Raw genomic sequence first — 15,035 nt, 5'->3', positions numbered from 1 at the left:
GCTGCAGTCACCTTAAACATGCATGCAGTCAACATAACTAAAACTCCAGGTGATTAAACCAAAATCACACAGAACAAGGGAGTACCTTGCTGTGATACCAATTGAAAGTGCGTTATATCGACTAGAGGGGGGGTGAATAGGAGATTTTTAGAATTTCATCACTGAGGAAATTCCTTTTGAGGAAATTCCTCACTGATGAATAACTTACAGCGGAAACAGTAAAGGATCAGAAGTGCAACGTTTCACAACAGTAGTTTTTCAGAGTGAAGAATGTGAAAACAGATTGCACAGTGAGCAGGCACGCAGAATTCAGATGAGGATTAACCGACGTGAAGAATTTGGGGTTGAGGAAATTCAGAGAAAGTCTTCAGCAAATTCTTCAAACAGTCACAGTGAAAGCCATCAACACATAATATGGGGAAAGTAAGGAGTTGAGGAATTAGAACCCGTTTCTCAGTGAAGACAGTCGTTGATGACCCAGTTCCAACTGCTGTGACAGTCGTACATCTGGTTTGGAGCGGCTTGGTATTGAAACCAAAGGACACCCAGTCCTGGGACACACAGTCCCTACCGTATTCTCCTTGAGCTAAGGACACACAGTCCTCGCCCAACACTCGTGGTAAGTCTTCAGGGCAGACTTCCAAACCCTCACAAACTTGGTCACCCGGCGATCCACAATTGACTGCTGGAAAGCTCTAGACTATGACGCCTAACCGTCTGGAGGATGCACAGTCCTCAAAGGTAAAAGGTTTCAGTCCCACACAGGAACAACTTCTTCAGTGATGCTCAATCACTAGGTTTGGTTTGTGGTTTCGGTGGATGGTGTATTTCCTCACTGATGAATTACTCTCGAAGGCTCTGAGGAATTGGGTTGCTCTTATGACAAGTGTCAGTTTCTAACAGAGCAGCGAACCAGCTAGTGGTTGTGGGGGGTGGCTATTTATAGCCTGGGAGCATCCCGACATGATTTGACACTAATGCCCTTAAGTAATATGACCGTTGGAGTGGATAAGACCGGTGACTTGGTGTGGCTATCGAAACGGTCGGATCCCTCAACTGTGAGAGTCCTCATGTCACTCGTATTCCTCATTTGAGGCTTTTGGTAGGATTAGGCTTGGGTTGAACATCATGAGGAAATTCATTCCATAGTGTAACTTCGACCCCCTTTAACAATACGGTGTTCCTATTACTCGAATGCGAAGAAAGTAAAACAGAAAGTGTAAATCTTCATGCTTCAATTCTTCACAGTGATTTTCTTCAGGAACCACCGGACTTGTTAATATCAGTATCTTCATGAGGAATATCAATTTCATCACAGATTCCTCGCGATTCATTTCTTCAGCTTCAGACTAATTTCTTCAACTGAAGACATACATATTTAGGGGTCGATATTCTTCAAATATCTCAAACTCCTCAATGACTTATAGATCCTGTGTACACTCACAAACACATTAGATACTTAACCTATAAGTCTTCAAACCACCAAAATCACTAAGGGGCCCTAGATGCACTTACACTTCTGTTCCGGAAAAAATCTTTTCGGAAGTTTTATTCCGTTTGGACACCGTTTAAAATCCTCCTCTGAAAAGGGTCAAAAACACGGAAAAAACAGGAACTGGCACTTGGCACTGAGTTAATAAGTTAGTCCCAAAAAAGATAAAAAGGCATACAAAACATCCAAAGTTTGACAAGATAATAGCATGGAACCATAAAAAATTATAGATACGTTGGAGACATATCAGTACAAAACGTCTAATAACACCATCTACTCCTTCCTTATAAAGGTGAGGATCATCCCAAAAGTAATGTCACAAATCAAAGAAGAATTTCTTATTTTGTTGGTATGTGAAACTAGGTGGTATAAATTTGGCAATAATATAATTTGCATAATCAACATACCAAGGTGTACTACGTGAAGCATTGATGATATTCAATTGTTCATCTGGAAAGCTATCATCAATAGGCTGTGGGTCATCAAGAACATTCTCCAACCTAGACAAGTTATCTGCTACGGGGTTCTCAGCACCCTTCCTATCAACAACATGCAAATCAAATTCTTGTAGCAAGAGAACCCATCTGATAAATCTAGGTTTAGCATCTTTCTTTTCCATGAGATACTTAATAGCAGCATGATCAGTGTGAATAGTAACCTTGGAATCAACAATATAAGATCTGAACTTTTCACATGCAAACACGCGTGCTAAAAATTCCTTTTCACTAGTAGCATAGTATCTTTGGGCACTGTCTAGAGTTTTACTAGCATAATGAATAAAATTTAATTTCTTGTCAACTCTTTGTCCTAGAACAGCACCAACAGCATAATCACTAGCATCACACATAATTTAAAAAGGTAGGTTCCAATCAGGTTGTTGAACAATAGGTGTAGTTATCAAAGCCTTCTTAAGTATTTCAAATGCTTCCTCACAATCATCATCAAAAAAAAAAGGAATATCCTTTTGCAAGATATTGGTAAGAGGCTTAGAAATCTTAGAGAAGTCTATAATGAACCTTCTATAGAAACCAGCATGACCAATGAAACTTCTTATACCTTTGGTGTCTGTAGGGCATGGTATTTTCTCGATCGCATCAACTTTAGCCTTAGCGACTTCAATACCTCTTTCAGAAATTTTATGTCCTAAGACGATTCCTTCATTAACCATAAAGTGGCACTTCTCCCAATTCAAGACAAGGTTGGTATCTTTACATCTGTGCAAAACTCGATCAAGGTTGTTGAGGCAATCATCAAAAGAAGACCCGTAAACAAAGAAGTCATCCATGAAAACCTCACCAATCTTTTCACAAAAGTCAGAGAATATGGCCATCATATATCTTTGAAAGGTAGCAGGTGCATTACATAAGCCAAAAGGCATACGTCTATAAGCAAAGGTACCGAAAGGGCAGGTAGAAGTGGTTTTCTCCTGATCAGATTGTGCAACTGGTATCTGGGAGAAACCAGAATAACCATCTAGAAAGGAGAAGTGTGTGTGTTTAGACAATCTTTCTAGCATTTGGTCAATAAAAGGCAAAGGGTAATGATCTTTCCTAGTGGCTTTATTCAATTTCCTAAAATAAATTACCATCCCATAGCCAGTAACAATCCTCTGTGGGATCAATTCATCTTTATCATTAGGGAAAACGGTAATACCTCCCTTCTTAGGGACGCAATGCACCGGACTTACCTAATCACTATGAGCAACATGATAGAAAATACCTGCTTCCAGGAGCTTTAGTATTTCTTTTCTTACTACCGCTTTCATCCTAGGGTTTAATCTCCGTTGATGATCGACAACTGGTTTGGAATCAAGAACGGTTTTAATTTTATGCTGCAAAGAGTGGGACTAATGCCCTTAAGATCATGAAGAGTATATCCAATATCAGCATGGTGCTTCCTCGGAGTTTTCAATAATTTCTTTTCTTCATGCTCTAAAAGGCTAGCACTAATAATAACATGATATATCTCTTTTTCATCAATATAAGCATACTTAAGAGTATCAGTTAACTATTTAAGCTCAAACATAGGATCACCCTTTGGTGGGGTGGATCTCCAAGTAGTTCAACATGCAAATTATTCTTAAGGATAGGATGTTGTTCAAAGATAACTCTATCTATCTCATTCCTTTCATCGATATGCATATCATTTTCATGCTCAAGCAAGTATTGCTCTAAAGGATCAGTAGGAGGCACATCAATAGAAGCTAGAGCAATAATTTCATCCTTACTAGACAATTCCTTTTCATGAGGTTGTCTACCAAACTTGGAGAAATTGAATTCATGTGACACACCTTCAAAGCCAACAATGACAGTTTGCTTCTCACAGTCCATGTGAGCATTGACAGTATTGAGGAAAGGTCTGCCAAATATGATGGGACAAAAGCTATCTTGTGTGGTAGCAAGAACGAGAAAATCAGCAGGATACTTAGTTTTACCACACAAGACTTCAACATCTCTAACAATTCCCAATGGGCAGATAGTATCTCTATTGGCAAGCTGAATAGTAACATCAATAGATTCCATCTCGAGAAGTGCAATCTCGTCTTTAATTTCATCATATAAAGATTGAGGTATTGCACTAACACTAGCACCGACGTCACATAAACCACGATAACAATGTTCTCCTATCTTAACGGAGACAACAGATGTGCCAACAACAACCTATGTTTGTCTCTAGCATGAGGTTTAGCAATTCTAGCGGCATCTTCACATAAGTGAATATCATGCCCATCAACATTGTCGGACAGGAGATCTTTGATAATAGCAATGCTAGGTTCAACTTTAATTTGCTCACGGGGTGTAGGTGTTCTAATGTAGCCCCTACGTATAACAGTTGATGCTTTAGCATGATCCTTTATTCTAACAGGGAAAGGTGGTTTCTCAATGTAAACACTAGGAACAATAGGATCATTATAAGCAATGACTTTCTCTTCAACTGGATTGGGTTTAACTACATTGAATTCTATGGGAGGATGATATTTAAACCACTTCTCTTTAGGGAGATTAATATGAGCAGCAAATGATTCACATAATGAAGCTACTATCTCACAGTCAAGTCCATGTTTAGCGCTAAAATCACAAAAAGTATTTGTTTCAACGAAGGATTTAACGCAATTGAACTTACTATTCATACCAGACTCCTTACCTTCATCAAACTCCCAATCTTCAGAGTTGCGTTTAATTATTTCCAATAAATTCCATTTGAAGTCAATATCTCTCTTCATAAAAGAACCGGTACAAGAAGTGTCAGGCATGGTGCGATTATCATGAGAAAGCCGAGCATAAAAGTTCTGAATGATAATTTCTCTTGAGATTTCATGGTTGGGACATGAATATAACATTGACTTAAGCCTCCCCCAAGCTTGAGCAATACTTTCTCTATCACGAGGCCAAAATTAATAGATATAATTCCGATCACGATGTACCAAATGCATAGGATAAAACTTTTGATGAAATTCCAATTTCAACCGGTTGTAGTTTGATGATCCAGTATCATCACATAGCCTATACCATGTCAATGCTTTATCCCTCAAAGATAAGGGAAAGACCTTCTTCTTGACCTCATCCTCGGGCAAACCTGCAAGCTTAAGTAAACCACAAACTATATCTACATAGATTAGATGCAAGTCGGGATGTGATGTTCCATCTCCTGTAAAAGGATTAGCCAACAGTTTCTCTAGCATACCCAAAGGAATTTCATAATAAATATTTTCATTAGGGGTAGTAGGTTGAGGAGCAACTCCTTGTGCTTCCGTTCGGGGTGAAGATACCCCGAACAAGCTCCTCAAAGGATTAGTTTCCATAGTGACAAGTGATAATAAATTTCAGCACACTATATAAATGTTTCCTTACCAAATTCCGCTTGCTAGGCGCGACCTACCTCCCCGGCAACGGTGCCAGAAAAGAGTCTTGATGACCCACAAGTGTAGGGGATCTATTGTAGTCCTTTCGATAAGTAAGAGTGTCGAACCCAACGAGGAGCAGAAGGAACTGACAAGTGGTTTCCAGCAAGGTACTCTGTGCAAGCACTGAAATTATCGGTAACAGATAGTGGTGTGATAAGATAATTCGTAGCGAGTACCAAGTAACAAAAGTAACAAAGGTGCAGCAAGATGGCTGAATCCCTTTTGTAGCAAGGGACAAGCTTGGACAAACTCTTATATGAGGTGAAGCACTCCCGAGGACACATGAGAATTTCTGTCAAACTAGTTTTCATCATGTTCATATGATTCACATTCGCTACTTTGATATTTTGATATGTGGGTGGACCGGTGCTTTGTTGCTGCCCTTACTTGGACAAACATCCCACTTATGATTAACCCCCCTCACAAGCATCCACAACTACGAAAGAAGAATTAAGACAAAGTCTAACCATAGCATTAAACTAGTGGATCCAAATCAGCCCCTTACGAAGCAACGCATAAACTAGGGTTTAAGCTTCTGTCACTCTAGCAACCCATCATATACTTATTACTTCCCAATGCCTTCCTCTAGGCCCAAATAATGGTGAAGTGTCATGTAGTCGACGTTCACATAACACCACTAGAGCTGAGACAACATACATCGCATCAAAATATCGAACGAATACCTAATTCACATGACTACTTATAGCAAGACTTATCCCATGTCCTGAGGAACAAAAGTGACTACTCACAAAGCATAATTATGTTCATGACCAAAGAGGTATTGAATAGCATTAAGGATATGAACATATGATCTTCCACCGAGTAATCCAACTAGCATCAACTACAAAGAGTAATTAACACTACTAGCAACCTTACAAGTACCAATCGGAGTCGCGAGACGGAGATTGGTTACAAGAGATGAACTAGGGTTTGGAGATGAGATGGTGCTGATGAAGATGTTGATGGTGATGAATCCCCTCAGATGAGAGGAGTGTTGGTGATGACGATGGCGAGGATTTCCCCCTCCGGGAGGGATGTTTCCCCGGCAAGACGACCCTGCCGGAGCTCTAGATTGGTTCTGCTCAAGTTCCGACTTGTGGCGGCGGCGATTCCTCCCGAAAGCCTCCTCTTGATTTTTTTGGGACAAAACCCTCCTTATAGCAGAAGATGGGAGCCGGAGGGGCAACAGGGGGCCCACAAGCCAACTAGGCGCGGCCAGGGGGTAGGCCGCGCCTCACTGGCTTGTGGCCTCCTGGTGGCTCCCCTCCGGTACTTCTTCCGCCCAGTATTTTTTATAAAATCCAAAATAATTCCTCGTTGATTTTCACGGCTTTTGGAGTTGCGTAGAATAGGTATCTCAAACTTTCTCCTTTTTCAGACCAGAATTCCAGCTGCCGGCATTCTCCCTCTTCATGTAAACCTTATAAAATAAGAGAGAAAAGGCATAAGTATTGTACCATAAAGTGTAATAACATCCCATAAAGCGATAAATATCAACATAAAAGCATGATGCAAAATGGACGTATCAATGGATTACCGAGTGGGCCCAGAGATACCTCTCCATCACACGGAGTGACAAATCCCGGTCTCGATTCGTACAAGCCAACATACACTTTGGGAGATACCCGTAGTGCACCTTTATAATCACCCAGTTACGTTGTGATGTTTGATACACCCAAACTACTCCTACGGTATCCGGGAGTTGCACAATCTCGCGGTCTAAGGAAATGATACCTGACATTAGAAAAGTTTTAGCACCCGAACAACACGATCTAGTGCTACGCTTAGGATTGGGTCTTGTCCATCACATCATTCCCCAATGATGTGATCCCGTTATCAATGACATCCAATGTCCATGATCAGCAAACCATGATCATATATTGATCAACGAGCTAGCCAACTAGAGGCTCACTAGGGACACATTGTGATCTATATATTCACACATGTATTACGGTTTCCTGTTAATACAATTATAGCATGAACAATAGACAATTATCATGAACTGGAAATATAATAATAACAAATTTATTATTGCCACGAGGGAATATTTCCAACAGTCTCCCACTTGCACTAGAGTCAATAATCTAGTTACATTGTGATGAATTGAACACCCATAGAGTTCTGGTGCTGACATGCTTTCCCGTGGAAGAGGTTTAGTCAAGGGGTCTACAACATTCAGATCCGTGTGTATTTTATAAATATCTATATCTCCATCATGGATGTATTCACGAATGGAGTTGAAGCGGCGCTTGATGTGCTTGGTCTTCTTGTGAAACTGGGCTCCTTTGCAATGCCAATAACTCCAGTGTTGTCACAGAACAAAGTCATCGGGCCCGATGCACTTGGAATCACTCCTAGGTCGGTGATGAACTCCTTCATCCAGACTCCTTCTTGAGCTACTTCCGAAGAAGCTATGTACTCCGCTTCACATGTAGATGCTGCCACGACGCTTTGCTTGCAACTGCACCGGCTAACTGCCCCATTATTCAAAACATACACGTATCCGGTTTGTGACTTGGAGTCATCCGGATCCATGTCTAAGCTAGCATCGACGTAACCCTTTACGATGAGCTCTTCAGCACCTTCATAAACAAGAAACATATCGTTAATGCTTTTCAGGTACTTAAGGATGTTCATGACCGTTGTCTAGTGATCCACTCCTGGATCACTCTGGTACCTCCCTACCAAACTTATGGCAAGGTTCACATCAGGTCTGGTACACAACATGGCATACGTAATAGAGCCTATGGCTGAAGCATAGGGGATGGTACTCATCTTCTCCATTTCTTCTGCCGTGGTCGATCGTTGAGTCGCACTGAACCTCACACCTTGTAATACAGGCAAGAACCCCTTCTTAGCCTTATCCATATTGAACTTCTTCAATATCTTGTCAAGGTATGTGCTTTGTGAAAGACCTATGAGGCGTCTCGATCTATCTCTATAGATTTTGATGCCTAATATGTAAGCAGCTTCTCCAAGGTCCTTCATTGAAAAACTCTTATTCAAATAGGCATTGATGCTTTCCAATAGTTCTATATCATTTCCCATCAAAAGTATGTCATCCACATATAATATGAGAAATGATACAGAGCTCCCACTCACTTTCTTGTAAATACACGCTTCTCCATAAGTCTGTATAAACCCAAAGGCTTTGATCACCTCATCAAAGCGAATGTTTCAACTCCTAGATGCTTGCACCAGCCCATAGATGGAGTGCTGGAGCTTGCATACCTTGTTAGCATTGCTAGGATCGACAAAACCTTTCGGCTCTATCATATACAATTCTTCTTTAAGAAAGCGTTTAGGAATGCTGTTTTGACGTCCATTTGCCAGATTTCAGAATCATAGAATGCGACAATTTCTAACATGATTCGGATCGACTTCAGCATCGTTACGGGTGAGAAGGTCTCATCGTAGTCAACCCCTTGAACTTGTCGATAACCCTTAGCGACAAGTCGTGCTTTATAGATGGTCACATTACCATCCATGCCAGTCTTCTTCTTGAAGATCCATTTATTTTCTATGGCTCGACGATCATCGGGCAAGTCCACCAAAGTCCATACTTTGTTCTCATACATGGATCCTATTTCAGATTTCATGGCCTCAAGACATTTGTTGGAATCTGGGCCCGCCATCGATTCTTCATAGTTCGAAGGTTCACCATTGTCCAACAACATGATTTCCATGAGAGGGTTGCCATACCACTCTGGTGCGGAATGTACCCTCGTTGACCTTCAAGGTTCAAAAGCAACTTGATCCGAAGTTTCATGATCATCATCATTTACTTCATGTCTAGTCGGTGCACGCGCCTCACAAACATTTTCTTGCGCTGCGCTATTCTCCGGTTCGAGAGGAGGTACAATTACCTCATCAAGTTCTATTTTCCTCCCACTTACTTCTTTCGAGAGAAACTCTTTCTCTAGAAACGATATGTTCCTAGCAACAAAGATCTTGCCTTCAGATCTAATATAGAAGGTATACTGTGATAGCCTAGCTTATTAGGGATGATAGACTACTCATATCAATAAGGAATTCCTTCTTTTCCGGGAGCCCATTCGAACAGAACTCCCAGGTTAAGCGTGCTTTGCTTGGAATAGTTCTAGGATGGATGACCGACCGGGAAGTTGATCCCCGGTGCGCATGAGTGAGGACAAAGTGCCCAGAAAAGATTAGTATTGATATGTGGGGCCAGTCTAGATCCCGCCAGGAGTAACGACCGCCGACGGGTGTGTCCGGGGCATTACATATACCCAATAGTTTCCTTAGGGTATCCTATGAGGAATCATTTTTCCGCTTTGGGTTTGAGCTTCTCTGGTTGAAGTTTCTTCACATAAGCATCGCAACCCCAAACTTCCAGAAACGACGGCTTAGGTTTCTTGCCAAATCATAATTCATACGATGTCTTCTCAACTGATTTAGACGGTGCCCTATTTAAAGTGAATGTGGAAGTTTCCAATGCATATACCCAAAATGATAGCGGTAAATCGGTAAGAGACATAATAGATCGTACCATATCCAATAGAGTGCGATTACGCTGCGGTGTGCCAGGCGGCGTGAGTTGTGAAACAATGCCACATTTCCTTAGGTGCATGCCAAACTAGTTTATCAAATATTCTCCTCCACGATCAGATCGTAAAAACTTTATTTTCTTGTCACGTTGATTCTCCACCTCATTCTGAAATTCCTTGAACTTTTCAAAGGTTTCAGGCTTGTGCTTCATTAAGTAGACATACCCATATCTACTCAAATCACCAGTGAGGGTGAGAACATAACGATAGCCTCCGCGAGCTTCAATGCTCATTGGACCGCATACATTGGTATGTATTATTTCCAATAAGTTGGTTGGTCGCTCCATTATTCCGTAGAATGGTGTCTTGGTCATCTTTACCATGAGGCACGACTCGCATGTGTCAAATGTTTCAAAATCAAGAGACTCCAAAATTCCATCAGTGTGGAGTTTCTTCATGCGCTTTACGCTGGTATGACCAAGGCGGCAGTGCCACAAGTATGTGGCACTGTCATTATCAACCTTACATCTTTTAGCACTCACAATATGAATATGTGTATCATCACGATCGAGATTCATCAGGAATAAACCATTTACCAGAGGGGCATGACCATAAAACATACCACTCATATAAATAGAACAACCATTATTCTCGAATTTAAATGAGTAGCCATCTTGCATCACGCGAGATCCCGATACAATGTTCATGCTCAAAGCTGGTACTAAATAACAATTATTAAGGTTTATAACTAATCCCGAAGGTAGATGTAGAGGTAGCGTGCCGACGGCATCACATCAACCTTGGAACCATTCCCTACACACATCGTCACCTCGTCCTTAGCGAGCCTACGCTTGTTCCGTAGTTCCTTCTTAGAGTTGCAAATGTGAGCAACAACACCGGTATCAAACACCCAGGAGCTACTACGAGCGCTGGTAAGGTACACATCAATAACAAGTATATCACATATACCTTTGACGTTGCCGGCCTTCTTGTCCGCTAAGTACTTGGGGAAATTCCGCTTCCAGTGACCGGTTCTCTAGCACTAATAACACTCAGTTTGAGGCTTGGGTCCTTTCTTCTTCTTCCCGGCAACAGGTTTACCGAGCGTGGTAACTTCTTTGCCGTCTTTTTTGAAGATTTTCTTACCCTTGCCTTCTTGAAACTGGTGGTCTTATTGACCATGAACACTTGATGCTCTTTCTTGATTTCTACCTCCGCAGATTTCAGCATTGAATACAAATCGGGAGTAGTCTTTTCCATGCCTTGCATGTTGTAATTCATCACAAAGCCTTTATAGCTAGGTGGAAGCGACTGGAGGATTCTGTCAATGACCGCATCATCCGGAAGTTCAACTCCCAGCTGAGTCAAGCGATTTTGCAACCCACACAATCTTAGTATGGGCTCACTGACAGAACTAATCTCCTCCATCCTGCAACTAAAGAACTTGATGGAGACTTCATATCTCTCGACCAGGGCATGAGCTTGAAAAACAAGTTTCAACTCCTCGAACATCTCATATGCTCCGTGAGGCTCAAAACGCCTTTGGAGCCCCGGTTCTAAACTATAAAGCATGCCGCGCTGAACGAGAGATTAGTCATCACTCCGCGACTACCAGTAGGCCTGGGCATTCGGTTAGACCGAATAATTCGGTTCGGTTTTTCAGTTTTGTAAGAAATTAGGTTTACTAATATTAATGACCGATCGGTCTTTTGAGAAAATGTTAACCGAGGCTTCGGTGCACCATAACTTCGGTTCGGTCCTCGGTAGGACCAAGCAGGACCCGATTTGTTTACTAAAGAGGGACGGAGTGGAAGTTCTTCTTGGCTGCTTGTCTGTTGACGTGGAAAACATGCACAAGTGCACCGCGGACAGCGTTTGTACTTGGGAACTGGATTAGTTCAATTGGGAATTTAGTGAGGTCGTTGGGGCATGTTGGGTTGGGAGTTTATTTGGCACAAGAGGGTCTGTACCTTTTTTTGAGCGGTATGAGAGGACATGTAACGTGACTGAACGTATTGCTACCTCGGCCATATGGACTACTCATTAATTTTCGGCATTTTGTTCCTATTCGGTCTTTCGGCCTATTCGGTTAGACATGGCATAGGACCGAAATTCTCAATGAAAAATCGGTTTTTTAAAAGTGAAAACCGAAATTATGACCGTATTTATCGATTTTGGCTATTTCGGCTTCGGTGTCGGTTATTTCGGTTCGGTAATTCGGTGTTCGGATTATATGCCCACCCCTAACTGCCAGGCGTTCTGAACGTCCTGGTCTACCACGGGAACAGGAGGATCACCTAGCGCTGCAGTAAGGACATATGCCTTCTTGGTAGCATTGAGGATGAGCTTTAAGTTACGAGCTCAATCCGCATAGTTGCTCCCACCGTGTTTCAGCTTGGTTTTCTCTAGGAACGCGTTGAAGTTGAATGGGACATTTGAGTTGGCCATTTGATCTACAATATTTGTAAAGACACTTTTGGACTAAGTTCATGATAATTAAGTTCATCTAATCAAATTACTAATGAACTCCCACTTAGATCGACATCCCTCTAGTCATCCAAGTGACACATGATCCACGTCGACTAGCCCGTGTCCGATCATCACGTGAGACAGACTAGTCATCAATGGTGATCATCTCTATGCTGATCGTATCAACCATACGACTCATGTTTGACCTTTTGGAATCCCGTATTCGAGGCCATGTATGTACATGCTAGGCTCGTCGAGTCAACCTAAGTGTTTTGTGTGTGTAAACTGGCTTACACCCGTTGTATGCAAACATTAGAATGTATCACACCCGATCAACACGTGGTGCTTAGAAACAACGAACCTTCGCAATGATGCACACTTAGGGGAATACATATCTCGAAATTTTAATGAGGGATCATCTTATCTTTGCTACCATCGTTCTAAGCAATAAGATGTAAAACATGATAAACATCACATGCAATCATATAGTGACATGATATGGCCAATATCATCTTGCTCCTTTGATCACCATCTTCGGGGCACCATGATCATCATCGTCACCGGCATGACACCATGATCACCATCATTGTGTCGTCGCGAAGTCGTCTCGCCAACTATCACTTCTACTACTATTGCTAACCGTTAGCGATAAAGTAAAGTAATCAACATGGCGTTGCATCTCATACAATAAATTAAGACAACTCCTATAGCTCCTGCCGGTTGTCATACTCATCGACATGCAAGTCATGAATCCTATTACAAGAACATGATCAATCTCAAACATCACATATGTAACATCACATCCTTTTGGCCATATCACATCACATAGCATACCCCGCAAAAACAAGTTAGATGTCCTCTAATTGTTGTTGCAAGTTTTACATGGCTGGTTAGGGTTTCTAGCAAGAACGTTTCTTACCTACGTTACAACCACAACATTGATATGCCAATTCTATTTACCCTTCATAAGGACCGTCTTCACCGAATCCCATCCGGCTAAAGTGGGAGAGACAGAAACCCGCTAGCCACCTTATGCACCAAGTGCATGTCAGGCAGTGGAACCAGTCTTACGTAAAAGTATGTGTAAAGTCGGTCTGGGCCGCTTCATCCCACGATGCCGACGAATCAAGATAAGACTAGTAAAGGCAAGAAAATTGACAAATCAGTGCCCACAACTTTTGTGTTCTACTCGTGCATAGAATCTATGTATAGAACCTAGGCTCGGATGCCACTGTTGGGGATCGTAGTAATTTCAAAATTTTCCTACGCCATACAAGGACCTATCTATGGATAAACCAGCAACGATAAAAGGGGTAGAGCATCTTCATACCTTTGAAGATCGCTAAGCGGAAGCGTTTATATGAACGCGGTTGATGGAGTCGTACTCGCAGCGATTCAGGTCGCGGTGGATTCCAATCTATGTGCCGAATCACGACACCTCCGCGTTCAACACACGCACAGCCCAGTGACGTCTCCTCCTTATTGATCCAGCAAGGAGAAAGGAGAAGTTGAGGGAGAGCTCCGGCAGCATGACGTCCTGGTGGTGTTGGAGCTATGTGGTTCTTCGGCAGGGCTTCGCCAAGCATTGCGAAGGAGGAAGAAGAGAGAGGTAGGACTGCGCCTTGGGAGAGATTAATTGTGTGTTCCCACAAGGACAAAACCTCAAGTATATATAGGAGGAGGGAGAGGGAGGGCTGCCTTGTCCCCTCCACCAAGGAGGAGAGGTTCGACGGAAGCCAAGGATGAGTCCTGCTCCCACAAGGGAGGTGGACTCCCTTGGAATGACTATTCCTCCTTTCCTTTTAAGCCTCTTTGCCTTATGCCTTTATCCCTATGCGCATGGGCCTTTAGGGAAGACCTTGGCCAGCCCAATAAGGGTTGTCTCACCTCCTCTAAAATCCCATGGACTCCTTTGGTCGTCACACCCCTCCCGGGGGTCCTCCGGCACCCTCCTGGCACTCCCGGTATACTACCGATGAGCCCGAAACTTTTCCGGTGACCAAAACAGGACTTCCTATATATCAATATTTACCTCCGGACCATTCCGGAGCTCCTAGTGACGTCCGAGATCTAATTCGGGATCCCGAACAACCTTCGGTAACCACATACCATTCTCTTTACAACTGTAGCGTCATCGAACCTTAAGTGTGTAGACCGTACGGGTTCGGGAGACATGTGATGTCCCACAAGCGTATGGGATCGCAGCAGTTTTCGAGGGTAGAGTATTCCACCCAAATTTATTGATTCGCTCACAAGGGGAAGCTAAAGGATATTCTCAAGTATTAACAGCTGAGTTGTCAATTCAACCACACCTGAAAGATTAGTGTCTGCAAGTAAAGTATCAGTAGCAAGGTAGTATGATAGCAACGACACCAGAAAAAGCTTTGGCAATTCCCAGCAATGGCGCCAGAAAAAGGCACGTTGATGGGAGATTAGTGCCAACAAAGTCTTGCAACAAGTAACAACGGAGTAGCAAGGAACAGTAGTAGCAGCAGCAGCAAAGTAACAAGTAACAGCAGTAGCGACAGCAGCAGCGAAGTAACAGCAGTAGTGACAACAACAAAGTGGCCCAATCCCTCTTGTAGCAATGGACAAGCCTAAGCAAAGTAACGTAGCGAGGACCAGTAGTAAAATACTCGTAGGCAGTGGATCGGTGATGGAT

The sequence above is a fragment of the Hordeum vulgare genome, chromosome 6H (assembly GCF_904849725.1).
Source record: "Hordeum vulgare subsp. vulgare chromosome 6H, MorexV3_pseudomolecules_assembly, whole genome shotgun sequence".
NCBI lineage: Eukaryota > Viridiplantae > Streptophyta > Magnoliopsida > Poales > Poaceae > Hordeum > Hordeum vulgare.
This window is presented reverse-complemented; position numbering follows the sequence as displayed.